Source organism: Rattus norvegicus, chromosome 3 (assembly GCF_021556685.1).
Source record: "Rattus norvegicus strain SHRSP/BbbUtx chromosome 3, alternate assembly SHRSP_T2T, whole genome shotgun sequence".
Taxonomy (NCBI): Eukaryota; Metazoa; Chordata; class Mammalia; order Rodentia; family Muridae; genus Rattus; species Rattus norvegicus.
In genome coordinates this window covers 138970985-138986729 of record NC_141536.1, presented here as the reverse complement: position 1 = coordinate 138986729, position 15745 = coordinate 138970985, and the positions used below count along the sequence as shown (strand labels likewise).

Below are 15745 nucleotides of genomic sequence, written 5' to 3'. Positions count from 1 at the left end.
CTGAATCCATAGCCTTTGGAAATATGCTGTGACAGCAGTCTTTATCCAAGTGCTTGTAGGCCAACCATAGCTGAGGATTCCAAATCTGTCAGCTTAGGGTGGTAATCCATAACAATATGCTGAGTCTTTCAAACCTGAATCCCACAGGGTAATGCCAGAAGAAAGTGTTGACTGTACAGAATTCAAGAGTTTAGGAACTTAACTCTACCTCTGCACTTACTAAGCGACACTTAAGAGGTTTATACTTTGTTTTCTCTGCTTGATTACCAGTATTTCACTTTCAATCATACAGAAAAAAATCCCCTCTTCCCTAGAATCCAAACCGCTGTACAATTGATACACTTGGACTTCTGCCAGACCTTGGAATACAAAGCTGCTTCTGATGCGGCATAAGCTTCATATCAAGGCACCTTTCTGCAAGTCCGGGGCTGCAATCACACCTCGTTCACGGCAGTACCTTAAAACTCACACCTTTCTCATAGGACATGAAATTCATTTTAACTCACTTTAGGTCTACAGAAATTCACTTTCTTAATGCCCATCTTCTGCTGGGAAAACGAAGGCTCCCTTTGCCCTTCTGCAACCTCCACCTAGAGTGTGTTTCTGTCAGTCCTGATGGAAGAAGTCTTTGCTACTGCCTCCAGTACAATGGCGACTGGTAGAAATGTGTCCCGGGAACTCTTCTGTTTGTGCTGCTACCAAGGGTGCAAGGTCTCTGGTGAAGCATTTATCAGGGGATAGCACGAGGACGTGGGCGCAAAGGCCTCTGGGTGGAGCAGTTAACTGGGAGTGGCACGAGGAAGCGAACGCCTCCGGGTGAAGCAGTTGTTCAGGTAAGGCCTCTGAGTAAAACATTTGGGAGGTGTTTCTGTTTCTTGGCCATGGAGATCTTTGGGGGCATCTCATGCCTTGCGCTCTGTGGGCTTCTTGCCAAAGGTAAGAAGGGGTTAAGTACAACAAAGATTAGAAATAGTCAATTATATAATGGTACACTATAATACAAGTACCATTGCCTGGGTCTTTCAGCTTTGTATATACCAAAACTTTGGGTCTATGATTACTTGGTTTAAAATAATCTATCTTCAGCAATTTCTCACATGTACACATTGTAATTAGATGAGGTTCATTTGTTTCTTCTGCCTCTAACTGCAACAGGGCACTTTCCTGTTAGTCAGGTGAAGTGAGTGCTGTCTCCCGTGCTTACCCCTTCAAGTAGCCAAAGCTTTGTTCTCCTGCTTCTTACAAATAATTTGGAACTCTTTGAAGTAGGTTACCTATGTTTTATAGATGTTGTTTACTAAAGGATATTGCCATATCTTAATGTCAATCAGTCCTGTTGGTTTCCAGTCTCCATAAGTGTGGGTAGCCAAGTCTGCCATCGCATAGTAAGGAAATCAGTGGCTTGAAATAGAAATTTATTGTCTAGCATCAAAGAGCTGAGGGGAAAAAAGGAACATGACTACTGCTAAATAATGTTGAGGAAAAAAATTATTATAGTGATGTGGTTGACCATAGCCAAGATGGAGTGCCTTCTGGAAAAAAATCTAGAAGAGACATGAGAAGACTGTCTGGGCCATCTGAGGAGAGGAAGAAGGAAAGAGGGGAACAAGTTGAAGCAATGAGGAGACACAAAGTTTCAAAAAGCAATTAACCAACATCATATTTCTATTTTATAGGGAAGAAAAGACAAACCTCTGGGGCTGGGGAAATTTAGGGTGTGGGCTGAGGCATGCCAGCCAGGAGAGACCAAATGACTGAGGGATGTAGAGAGAACCTGGCTGCCAGTTTGATCTTTTAAATAGACACTTTAGTTATATGTTTCAGGGTTTGAAACCTAACAGTTGCCTGGGTTGTTCAGCCAGAATGCTCTTAGAAACTAGGTTGCTACCACTTACCTTGAGCTGTTGGATGGCCATCCACAGTCTTTTGGTTTGTAGAGTCATTGTTTCCAATTCTCTCTTTGCATGCATTTTCTTTACTTCTGATTTCCCCTTACTCCCTTTCTGCTCTTCCTGTTGCAAATATTGCTTCTCCCATGAACATCAATTGTTTAGTGTCTGCAGACATATGACCTCAAGATGATTAAGCCTTCTAAGACCTTTACTTTTGTTAGACTTAAATGTCTCCACAGACTCATGTTTTAATTCTCAGTAGTCCCTTCCCTAGCTAGTATTGCTGTCTGAAGAGACTAAGGAAACTTTGAAATGTGAAGCCTCAATCCAATGAGTTGCTCAGTGGGAGATGGATCTTGGCTGTTTTTGATTTGAGATTGTTTTGGGGGAGAGGACACTGTTAGTCCTCTTTTTTTGTACTCTGAACCTCTGTCCTCTTCCCACACTCTCCTGCAATGGAAAGACATTCTCCTCAAGTACAAAGGGCCCACCTATATTGAATAAACCCTGTGAAAGTTAGTTAAAATAAATGATTTCTTAATTTTGTTGTGCCAGGCATTTTATTTCATCAATGATGAAGTAACTAAGACAAATCTAATTTCAAGGAAGGTCATAATCCTAGCTTTTGGAGGTAGGGCACCAATGAATTTTTTAGGAGAGCACTATTTAATCTACAGCAGCATACAGCTTACTGTTTTTTCCTGGACAGAAATAATTCCTCTGAAAACCCAGTTGAAAGTTCAGTTGGAACTGTGCTTTCCTCGCAACCATGGAAGCCTGACATTAATTCCCGTAAGCTTTGAGGAGGAGAGTGATGTTATGATTAATGCCTGTAATCTTATCACTGTACAATGGATCTTGCACTCATCACTACCTTAGAGACTAAGTCCTAGTAACCTAGAATGCATCCTTGTGGCATTAGGACGCAGAATTAAAGTCCTTTCCCTTGGAGATATATAAGCAAGAGTGAGTTCAGTTGTGACTTCTGTCTTTTATGCTTTCTTTGTCTCTGATTCTACTAAAAGGGCATCTGTTTGTTTTTTTAATGGAACTGCGCAGAAATATCACATGAAAAATGATGGGAAACTTTACTGAAATATTTAACAGAGGTTTAAAATGTGATTAAATTCTTGGCTTCAAGTGGCCAAGACCAAAAGCAGTAATGCAAATATCAATATTTATCAACCAATAACCAAATACTGAATTCAAAACGTGTGAGAGATTTTAGAGTATTTTCAACGCTGGTATTTTCTGATTTCCCAAACAGCACACATAGTTTATTGCAGATCTTGGAACAACGTACAATTTAAGATTTCAGTGATGTATTGGCAAAGGGTATAAAAGTTGTCTACATGGATGCAAGGAAGCTTGAGTGTTAATTGTTCTGGTAAAGAGGGTTGACTTTTAGACGGTTCGTTTAAACTGGGTTAAACACACAGCCGGAACTCAGAGTCAAATTGTGTTCTCGTGCTTTCAGTGATCTCTCGGTGAGTTATTGCCTGTGGAGTGAGGTCCTTACAGCTTCCATGATGTAGACTGTTTCATTAGCTTTTCCAAACGGATGTCCACACAGACAGTTTAATTCCATCAGTGATCCTCAGTCCCTGATTAGGAAATTGTCAAAAGACAAAATGAACACAGGAAGGTAGACGGTCTGTGAGGAATGACAACTAAGTTTTACCACTAAGCTCTCAACATGGAAACATACATGTATGCACTGAAACCTACATGCTCATGAACACACACAAACCAATACAATCTCTCCTTATCACACAGCTTCTTCTGACTCTTCTTTTTTACTTTTGTAGGAGACATTCTCAGGGTCTAGTGCTCATACTGAGTCTGGCGCTTTGATTGATTTTGTTTGGAATTCAGAGCAAGTGCACGTTCATCTCTCTCACTTTAATGAAATTCTCACTGTCTTTCAGGTCACAGAAAGCCTGTTGCCCCACACCCAAATACAGTGGTCGGCCCTTGGCACTGACCGGCCTGTCCTAGCGTTAGCACAGTGCATCACTGCGTCTTCTGTGATGCTGTGTTCAGCTGCTCCTGGTGATTCACTCTAGACTTTACCTCATGTCCCAGTGGCTACTTCTGAGTCCGGCTTGCTGAGACTCCTGTCTGAGGTGATGATTTTGATGGAAATTCTGTGCAATTCTTTTGATGATTTTCATGAAATTGGCATTCTTTTCATTGTGGTGCTAATTTTATTCAAATAATTAAGACACAATATTTTTTATAAAATTTTTTATTTATTTCAGGCATATGAGTATACTGTAGCTGTCTTCAGACACACCAGAAGAAGGCATTGGATCCCATTACAGATGGTTGTGAGCCACCATGTGGTTGCTGGGAATTGAACTCAGGACCTCTGGAAGAAAAGTCACTGCTCTTAACCACTGAAAAATCTCTATCTCTCCAGCCCCACAATCTTTTTAATATTACAGAGATTGATTGTAATTTAAATAACTAAGTAGAATTTTTATTGTTTTCTTTATGGAATTAGTGAACCCAAAAGTTGCTTGACATATTCTGAACTAGTTGCAAAAGTATCAGAACAACAGAAAGATTTTGTATATAAATTTAGCTAGATGGCTGCTCAAAGGCTGAACTGGAAAAGACACTTGTTTCCAAGGCTGATGATTTGAGTTCAATCTCTGGGAATCATCTACTGGTAGGAAAGAAAGGACTCCTACAAGGGAAATGGTAGAGTCTCAGAAGATGTCTTCATTGCTAGGAGAGAAGGTCAAGGATTGTTCATGATCTTTCTGTCTTGGTTCTGGTGATGAGTCAAGGATGAAAATTAGTTTTTATCAATAGCAAGAACCATTCCCACGACTAAAATGTCACAGACATTGGTTTTACCTGTAGAGATTAATTTTTTTAAATTTTATTTTTAAAATATTTACATACATTATTTGCTTTGTCTTTTTATATAGATTATTTCTTCTGCTCAAAAAGAATACTCAGGATGTAGCAATGGAAATAGAAAACTTCAGGAGTAAACTTGGATTGGTAAGTCCTAACCTGTATCTGTAAGTATGTAAAACAGGGATGTAGAGAAATTAAAATGAAAACTTTTATGAAAGCCCAGGAGTCCATATAGTAGAAGAATGAATTTCCAACCATAAACCCCATTGTCTTAGGTTCCACAGAAGTAGCATGCTGGTTGTTCCACCCTGTTTTCCTGAAGACATATCTGTAATTTTATTCTGATTTAATAACTATCAATTTTATATGATTATGGCATCAGTATTCCTTTATATACATGTACAGGTGTATTTTGGTCATGCACCCCTCCCCCATTGTTTCTAATACTGCTTCTAATACCTGGTAAACCTACAATTCTTCTCAATGAATAGCCTTCCCCTTTTCAGATCTTTCTTTGTTTTGTGTGTTTGATGAACTAGTTTTAAATAGGGTTGCTATGTGACTGGGGTTGGAGGTTATTCACTAGGACATAAACATGTCCCTCGGAAAGAGCACAGCATTGAATGTGGCAATCATTGAATGTTAAAGACTTTTCAGTATAGAACCTGACAAATGACCCCTTATTCTCATGTAGGTGGATTGATAAGTCTAATGGCCACATTCTCTCATAAAGTCAGTGCTTCACAGCAATTAGTCCCATCACCTGTAACTCATATTCTTTCTTCCCTCTTTCCATGGTGTCTTCTTAGCATTGAAGGATAGCTATTCATGTTCTGCTTAAGGCTGGGCACACAATGGTTGAATACTCCCAGCACTTTAATCATTTTTCAATATCATTATGATTCAATAATCAATAATATGTTTATTGTTGTCACCAATTTCCTTTGCATAAAATACAACAATCACCCATGTAATGGAGAAAGGGAAGGTGTGAGAAATCATTCCACCCTTCTCCAGCATTCTAGTCAGAGAGACATTTCAGAAGCCTTTAGGCATTAGTGGGACCACAAAACCCAATATCAGATCCCTCCCAAGTGACTCAGCGTGACCAATAGCAGAATCACCAGCATCCCTCAAAATGGGAACTCCATTCTAGCCCTATTGGTTGATGGAGAACCATCAAGTTGACTGTCTGAGTATGACCATTCACACAAGATCTCCAATCTGCTGCCGAGTGTCTTTGAGTCACAGTGTGATTTACTGTGAAACTATTTGGGCAACTTGGGGAGCTGATGGAAGCCAGAACTTTTGCATCTTAAAAACATGCATGCACAAATTAAGGATGCTTTTATTTTTAACGGTCTGAGGGTTGTACTCCCTTGTCTGTTTCCTAGGCCTTACCACTCTCTGTGTGTGTTCTGGCATGCTGGGAGGTCATGTCTTCTATAAACATGTGAGGTGACCACTCTTGGCATTCTGCAGTCTGGCGCATTGACAATCTGGTAGCTGGATATGGATGAAGAACCTGTGGAGAGGGGACAGAAAAGGTGGGCAACTTTTGCAATGTGAATAAATAAAAATCTTAATAATAATCTTCATTATTATTAATGATATTATAAAGAAAAAAGGGCAAATAGAGCCTTGAAGTTGTCCGCTGGCCTTCACATGCAACTGCATCATTGCTACATTAACATTCACAAATTATTCAATCTAAAAGGCATTCTGATAATTAAGAAATAAGGAGGTGTAAAACTTTTACACACTGTGATATTCTACCCTGGTGTTCTTAAAAAGAGAGCTAAAAGGTTGTCAAATGAATGGTGACCAGTGGGAGGGGCAAGTAACTAGGGTGGGGCAATTAAAGAGGAAGGGTCAAATAAGGAGTGACTGTAAGGAGCATCGCATGAATTATTTGAGACAATGGCACTATTCTTTCTCTTGATCACAGCAGTTTTCATACAATTCTATTTGTTTTGATTCACAAAACTGAATTTGAAAAGGTCCAATTTTACTGTGGATTACTGAAAATAAACTTGAGGTGAGCATCCTGTCAGAGTCACTGGGTCACAAATATACAAGCACTATTATTGAAATAAATAAATAAATAAATAAATAAATAAATAAATAAATAAATAAATTTTATTAGGGAACTCAAGTCTCAGATAGAATAGCCATAAAAGTCAGAGGTCAATGAAATGAATTCTTTCTACGCCAGTTCTATCAATTCTGTATCTTTCCCCATTTGATGTCAGTTTTGAGTATTTTCTTTTGTGTTTATAGTATCAGATGGTAATAAGTGCCACCATGGCTCCTGGGGGAAGGAAATGTCATACAAATAGGATGTAGTAACCAACTACCAATCCATACTGCCTAGTAACAACAAGATCTGTGGAGGACAAATGAGGGATCTTCCATTTTTGATTCTAGAAGGAACTAGAGTATCAGGAACCTGGGTAGAGGATGTGACAAATCTTTAAATTTATACTAGGGGGAATTAAAGTGGCCTACAATGTTCAGGAAAGTTAAAAGATGAGAAGATAGAGTTCTCTGTGTTAGGCAGATAAGGGCACTTGGTATAATCCTCATGACTATAATATTTTGAAATTTCAAATAGGCCAAACATAGTGAGAAATTCACAAAAGAGTGAGATTTGGAGAAAGTGAAAAGGATGAGAAGGATCAGAGGAAACACACAGAGAATCACATGGAAGGGAAAAAAATCTATAAATGTTCACAGAAGACACAATTCTAGAGGGAAATCCATGTTTAGAAAGAAAGGAAACAATATCCTTCAGGAGGGTAACGCTTTTTTTGTTTTGTTTGTTTTTGTTTTTTGTTTTGTTTGTTTTTGTTTTTTGTTTTGTTTGTTTTTGTTTTTTGTTTGGTTTGTTTTTGTTTTTTGTTTTGTTTTGATCTTTGTTTTGTTTTCTGAATCAGACTCTCACTACATAGCTTTCTCCATCCTGCAACTTTACTATGTGGACAAGGCTGTCTTGGATTCACAGAGATCTATCATCCAAAGGAGGGGTTGACATCAAGTGCCAATACTTTAATAGATGTCTTTTGGCTTCTAAAATAGCAGTTACAGATTTTATGAGGAAATATCTCTCTGTAACGGTGTTGTTTCTTTGTTTTATGTTTTGGTGTTTGCAGTATTTTATCACTTTGCTGACTTGCTTATGGTAGCTAACACAGAACAGTTTATGTACCATGTCTGTGAGATCACTGAGAAGGGCATGGGCAGAGCTTTAGGCTCTTGTGATATTGCACTGTGTCCTAAGGAGCTAAGGGTCAGGCCACGACAGATGAGACACTCTGTGGAGAATGGCTTGGACACCTGAGCCACAATACTAATACCCCAAGCATACAATGTGCATGCTTTTTTTAGTGCAGTCATAACACAGACATCACTACATGCATGCATGATGCCCCCAAGAACATACCATTAACTTAGAAATGGCTAACACATTCCATCAGGTGCTAGGCCTGTTATCAAGCAGCCCAATATAAGAAATAGGGTAAGATGTGAGTTTACAGCACAAGCCCAGTTGCCATGGGTCTAGAAGAAGCAAGTTTTAGGTTGACCTCACAATGCTCTGAGTGAACTGGTAGCCAGGATGCCACTGGAATAAGGCCCAATAGAAGAAACGCAATACTTAGCAGCCCAATGGCATGCTGCTCCATTGTTGTCTGGTTCATGGGACACCAATCCCATGCTGACATCAGGGAGGACCGGTAGCCATGCACAACAGGTACGCCTCCTGTACCTCCTTGGCAATAGAGGGTCCCATAGCATGGTGATGTCTAATACAGGTCGAGTACTCAGGATCCCATGTCATAGTGGTCTGCAGGCTGTAGTTCTAAAAGCACAGGCACTGGCAGACCAAGGACACTCTACATGCAGTGCTCTACATGAAGGATTGGGGAACGCAACACTTTCATTTAGTCTATGCCTTCTTTATCTAGCAAAACTCTCACCCATTCCATCCATCTATCCCTCTAGGTGTCTGTTTTCCTACTCTCTTCCTAATATGTTCTTGTCTGATGTCCTAGACATGTCTTCTCTGGTATCCCATTACCTGGCTGTTCCCCAAACTGTCTGTATTCAAGTCTACTCAGAGCATTAGCTGATAAATGGTCTCTCCAAACTATGATACCCGATGACATCTACATTTACAATCTAATTTAATGATTACTGATAGATTCACTTGTAGTCATAGCTACCATTGTGAGAGATTCAGTACCTGGACATTAGATGGAAGTGTGCGGTTTCAGGACACCTCACCCCAGGGTGCAAACAGGAAGAAAAACTTTCCATTTATGTATTTATTTGTGTATTTATCTATCTATCTATCTATCTATCTATCTATCTATCTATCTATCTATCTATCTATCATCTATCTATCTATCATCTATCTATCTATCTTCACCTTTACATTTGTATCACAGCACCCCTTTCTTCCCAATCTCATCTCACAAGTCACTGACAACTCCCTGCTCCATTTTTTGGAGCGCCTTCATGAAGACCAAGGTGTAATCTATTACTTATGACTTGGAAGGGCTACGTCCAGTCCATGTATATTGTTTGGTTAATGGTTCAATCTCTGGGAGCCCTCAAGGTTTGAGGTTAGTTGAGTGTCTTGGTCCAAAATATGAGCTAGATTGAATATTTTGTACTCCGCACCAATGAAGAGACCATTAATTCTTTTTCTGTCTCTGTAACGCCTCTATTACTTTGACAGGTATGAGACATGGTCCAGGAATGGAGTCCTGTGAGAAGACTTCTGAGTGCTTGTGAGAATATTCCTAAGAGTCCGATGGCCTTGTGACCAAAGTTTCTTCAAGATCCCAAATTGTCCATGGACTGTGTTTTCATGCTCTTTTCCTGGTGTTTTGGATAGGAATGAGTTTACTTCAGATTGCTCATTATTGCTTCCTGTTGAAATTTAACTAAGGTTTAAACTACCCTTTATATGCCTTTATGGAAAAACATAATTTGGCAACTTGTAGCTAGTTCTTGTGATTGTACACAGCTTGAACTCAGGAGAATTATATATTGAACTTGAGAGTGATTCCAATATCTGAGGCTTTGAAAGAAAATGGCTTTAGTATAAGCCTTTAATACACGTTATGTTGGGCTCCATTCTCCTAGGTCCTACTGCCTGTAGAGCACTGGCAGACAGGTGTGAATAAACTGGGGAAACAAAGCCCGGAGGCAGGAGGAACTTAAGGTTACATCATATTTTAAATTGAGCTCCTTGAAAACACACAGGTATTATATTTTCAATATTAATGGTACTAGGGCTGCACTATCAATTCATAATTTTATATTGGGTGATGGCAAATGTAAACATTTTTATCTTTGGATCACAGTGCTGTATTTGTCCCTGCCCTTAATCTGCCTGTTGGGATGACAGTGACTCTGGAGGAGTTGCAGCACTTGTTATGGGACACTTACTTTTGGGGTTAATTTTAACAAAAATCAGTTCTATAATTGTCTTTGTTAGGCTTTGACTTCTGTGAACAGATACCATGTCCATGCTAACTCCTATAAGGACAATATTCAATTGGGGCTGTCTTACAGGTTCAGAGGTTCAGTCCATTGTCATCAGGGCAGGAGCATGACAGCATCCAGATAGGGATGGCACAGGCTGAGCTGAGAGTTCTCCATGTTCATCTGAAGGCTGATAACAGAATACTAGCTTCCTGGCAGCCAGGATGAGGGTCTTAATTCCCAAACCCAGAGTGACACACCTACGTCAGCAAGGCCACGCCTCCCAACAGTGCCAGTCCCAGGGCCAAGCACATAGAAACCATCACAGTATAGTTTTGCAATTATAATTACAGTATTTCATCATGTAGCCATCTTTATCTTTGTTTAGACTGGAGTTTGTTCTATAAACCAGGCTTCCCTCATGTCACAGAGCTCCTTCTTTCTCTGCATCATGGTTCAGTTCTTCATTTATTGATTAAAGTCACTGCTCCATAGCACACTCATATAAAATAGCACTGTGGTCACTGTTAGTTTCATGTATGATTGTCCCTGTCAGTTTATAACTTTTTCGCATCATCTTATTGAGGACTTGGCATCCCTTACCAGGTCTAGTGTTAGAGTAAAACCTGTAAATTCTCAGTGCCCATGTACACAGCAGGTGAGGGGGTGGAGAGAGGGGACTTGAGCATCACCCTACACGGACTTGGCTCCTGCCAGGGCAGAGATGCACCGCTCTCAGTGAGGAAGGTCTGCAAACTTCCAGAGACAGTGTCCTTCTACAACAAGGGGGCATAGCCAAGGACTGGATGTTCCAGGAACCAACAGCCATTTTTATTTTTCTTGTGTTGCTTAGTTCATGGACTCGTGAGCATCTGGATCTGGCCTTCCTTCTAGGTGAGGATGCAGTAGCCTCTTCATTCAAAGAGACCTGAAAACATGAGTTTACAGTAAAAAGTACAAAGTGTTCTGTTGTCCATTCCGTGTAGTAGGCCACCGATTTCTATTGGCCTGAGCCAGGGAGCAACACCTGAGTGCCTCTCTTCCACTCAGGGTGTATCATTCAAAGAGTTAGCTGTATCCCTGACCTTGCTTATGAGGCTGGTCTCAGGCCTTGACAATGCTGTGTGTTGTTGTTGATGATTTTCAGTATCTCTAGCATGGACTTTTGGAAAGTTCATATTTGTGTAACAAAAGTATCTGTTCATTCATAGTACAATAAAAAGAAAAATATAGCAGTAATAGCCACAGCACCAGGAGCAGCATCAGGAGCAAGGACATTGTAATTGCAAGATCCTTTGTGGTACCTATGCAAATATAAAAAATAATTGTTCTACACATATGTCCCAGGAGGCAGAAAACTCTGTTTCCAGCTAGATATACTTGAATGTATCTGTGTCTTTTCATTTGCTGGAAGTATGACAAATCACTATGTCCTACCAGCAGTAAACCACCTAGTCATAAGAGGGGACCTTGCTGTTTTCCCACCTATAATTCCCCACCCCTCTGTTGTCTCCTGTGACTGTCTGCATCCTCAGCAAGTTGCTCTCCGCTCTGTGGTATGAGCTCCAGGGACCACAGCACCTCCTACAACACTTGACACAGACACATGGAAGGGTCTCTTAATAGAAATGTGCAGGACTTAAGCTCTGGCTGTGCTGGCTCTGAGCTGGGTTTGAGTCTCTAATTCCTCCTGAGTGTTCCACTCTTTCCTTCACTATATTTACCTCCATCCTCCACAACTCTAGGGCTACCATCCTCTGCTTTCTACATCTCGTTCAAATATTTTAGGACTCCTGTTAGGAGTAAGGACAGGATGGGTTTTCTATCTGGGCTATATCAATGAATGAATCTTGCTGACACATTATCAACACCTATATTTATGTCACGAATATAGGATTCAAAAAAGAATCCAGTATTCAAAGCATACATGACTAAGTAGAAAAGGGTTTCATTACCATATTACCTACATGTGTTAGCTGGTTTCTCTGTGACCTCCCTCATTTGCTGCCACGATTTTAATTCGCTCAATAGTTAGGATTTTGATTGTTTGTTTTGTTTTATTTTGTTTTATGCATGGAGGCATTTTAAATTACTATTGATGGTACCCTTTTTCCTGCTTTCTCAGGGCAAGACCAAAGTTGAACATGACACACTGATATTTGATATGCTCCTGAGAGTCTGTTTCCCAGGAGGATGGGCGGCTGTCCTCTGAGCAATTTAAGCTGGGTTCCCACCATGGGCTTTCTTGCTGGAAAAGAAACACAAGGAACATGGGCTTGGGTCTAGATTCTGAGTGCTATCCATGCAGTCTGGTAATAATCATGATTTGTGAAGACACACTTAATGATTATACACCAGAGCAGACACTGATCTCAGTCCCTCTCCAAGTTCTCTTCCTGAAGTGAAGCATACGGACATTCTAGTGTGCAATTTGCCTGGTAAATTTCCTCTTCGGGAAAGGCCCTCTTCAGTAAAGAAAGTGGGGGGAGTACATTACGTTTTCTTCAGTCTTTTCTCTCCAGACAGATCAGGTAGCTAGTCCAAGAGAAGGTGTGAAGGGAGGGTCCCTCATCCTTCTTTTAATGCAGAGGAAGGTTGGGAGCTTATTCAGGGGATATTAGACAACCCTAGCCTCTATTGTAATTACCTTTCCACTGACAGGTGGATACTTTTTGTACCCCATGAAAAACATTTTGAAGGCAACATTGAGATCTGGTTCCCTTAGGATTTTGACTGACAAAATCTTTGACGTGTGTCCATCAAAGAACAAGCAAGGGTGTCCAATACACACATGAATGTAGGCACTTCATGACACTCACTGCTATTAGTATTTGATGTAGTATAAATGTTTGTGTTGTGCGAAACAATCCAGGACTCATATTTCAGGAAGAAGTCTGAGATTGGAACCCCAAATTCTGTCTTTCTGATAGGGGTGTGAATGCTTACTAATTCTTAGAGGACCACTCCAAGGCTCAACTTGTAAATGTGATCTAATTCTGCTCCTGAGAAGCAGAGAAGGTTGGAGAGGTCATGAATCTTTCAGGGTTCAGCCCTGACTTTTATGGTGTTCAAATTTGTGCTGCCAATAAGGTCATCTTTTCCAGGATTAAGCAGGTTTTCTTTTCGTGGTTTTGTTGCTCAAAAAGGCCTTGATCTTTTGTATTCCCTATCACATTAAGAACATTTCTAATGCTGCCTTTGAGCAATGTCCCTATGGATTTTCTCTTAAAAGAATCATTGATGATTTTACATGACTGGGCATGCACAGGTGTGTCGTGATATGATAATTGTTGCTCTCCTTGTAGCCTCATTGTTGGTATTTCATTAAGTGGATCTTCAAGCTCTTAAGAGAGTTTACTGTGTGAGTATATTTAAAAAAACAATATATATTGTTCATGAACAATACCTGTTATTTGAATTTCCTGTCACTGTGAATGTAAATGCATTGTCACTAAAAAGCAGAGGACAACCGAAAGGCCCAAGGTATCAGTGGGAAGCCCTTCAGATAATGCTCCTGACCACCCATGCAGCACAGTATTTGCCTTATTCACACCATTGCACAGCCATCAAAGTTGCTACTCATGATCTGTTTCACTGGAGGATGGGTGCTGTCTGTAAGCATTCTACGCTTGTGTTCTTACTCTGGACGTCTTCACTAGAAAGGGCCTCAATGCACAGAGGAGCCTGTGGTTGGCCTAGGTTCTTTGTGCTATCAGTGATCATAGTTTGAAGTCGGTAAATGTGTGCTTGTTGATAATAATCCCTTAGATCTCAGGATCCACCCAGTCTCTCTGTGAGTCCTGTTTTGTGACAAGTCTTAAGTGATAAGGTCAGTCTTTTTCTGGTAGTGTCCTCTTTACCATGTTTAGGGTAGTAGCAGTGGCAAGTGTAGACACACTGGCTCCCCTCTTGAGAAGCAGAGGGAGCTCAGGAGGTTTTACCTGGGACTTTGTTCCCTCTGTCTATTGTGTTCAAATATTCATTGGCAAATCAAATAATTATATAGGATTAAATGTGGTTCAATGTATCTTGTTGCTTGAGGGTTTACTTGATACCCTGTATTTCGCACTGCATTTAATATAATTATTATTCCAGGTCTGTTTCCTTTCAGATTTTTTCTGTGGCCCTTCTTCATATGTCTTCAGCCTGGTGTAGCTACAGGCATGCCAGGACTTCCAGTATTATGAACCTGTTCTGGCATCCTCTGCAATTTACTGATTGTGTAGGTCTTGAAGCTCTGGGGATAGATGATGAGAGGAAGAAGTTTCATGAACGTATCTACCCTTCAGCCATTGAATTCTGTCTCTATGTATGGGACATGTATAGAGTTCCAGCATTTGTGCTTCTGAGCACCTGAGGGACACAATATTCAGTTTAATACAAACCATGATTTAACCATGGAAGTGCTAGAGAGGGCATGTTTCACTGGAGGACAGGCTTCTAACATTTGAAGGATTTATGCTTGTTTTCTTCCTATGGGAATCTTCCCTGGATAAGGACCCAATGCCCCTGTGGAGAAGGATGTGATTTTCTCTAGGTTTTGAGTGCTGAGTGGTCACATATTGGGGTTTTTTGTAGTGGAAGGAAAACTCTGAAAGCATTCTTAATCGCAGAGAAAGATTAAAGGGGATGCTGCTCTCAATATTTCGCGAACACTATCTCTGAGGTGAGGATAGTGTCCATGTTGTTGGGAAGCTTTAGTTGTGAAGGTCTTCAGGGAAGATACAGTAGAAGGCACACTCTGCCTTCATGTCTTTTTTTTAAAGCATAGAATAGAGTTTATTCAGGGAATAGGGAGGGAGTTAAGAGGGTAGGACAGAGAAAGGCAGAGAGAGCTGGAGAGAGAGACAGAGACAGAGACAAAGAGAGAAAAACAGAAAGAGAGAGACAGAGAAAGAGAGAAGAGAAATGTAGAGAAGTAGAGAAAGAGAAGAGTAGAGGCCGGCGATGAGCACATGGAGAGATGGAAGGTGGAGAGAGAAAGGACAAAGGGGCAAGAGGATAAGAGAAAGAGAGCAAGAGAGGAGAAAAAGAGCAAGAGACCAAGAGGTGCCCTCATGTTTTTACTTTTCAGCTCCGGGCAGTTTAACTAGAGTGGTTGGCATAAAAGTGTGAGTGGAGGGTCACTTGTACTCTCCTGAAATGCAGTGGGGAATTGGAAATTGTGCATGGGGTCATTGTACAACTCTACTGTCTACTGTGGTCACATTGACACTGCCTGGTGAAATTCTTCATAATGAAATATTTTCTGAAACATGGTTGGACTTTGGTTGCTTTAAAGTACCTCTGACTTACTTTATTTAGCAACCCATTAATTTTTTCTAATGCCAGGTAGGGGTCTGGTATCCCTTTGGATTTCTTCTGAGGAAATCTTTGTTGTGTTCATTATGGATCAGCCATGGGTGTGCCATAATGTTCAGAACCACAGGACAGTATGTGATTTTCTCTTTAATTGTTGATGTAGTAGATTTTTAAACTCTTGGAAGAGG

At 40.4% G+C, this 15745-nt stretch overlaps 1 long non-coding RNA gene across 2 annotated transcripts; it reads left to right on the top strand.

Moving 5' to 3' along the window:
• Positions 1 to 398: 398 nt before the first annotated feature.
• Positions 399 to 15439, top strand: LOC102549488 (uncharacterized). Of its 2 annotated transcripts, none has more exons than XR_015683877.1 (5): positions 399 to 833; positions 3821 to 4018; positions 4832 to 4907; positions 6158 to 6310; positions 9505 to 15439. It is a non-coding gene; the product is annotated as an uncharacterized LOC102549488 (long non-coding RNA). The 2 variants fall into 2 exon arrangements; XR_015683878.1 differs by having other exon boundaries at positions 822 to 936; positions 9505 to 15117.
• Positions 15440 to 15745: the final 306 nt, after the last annotated feature.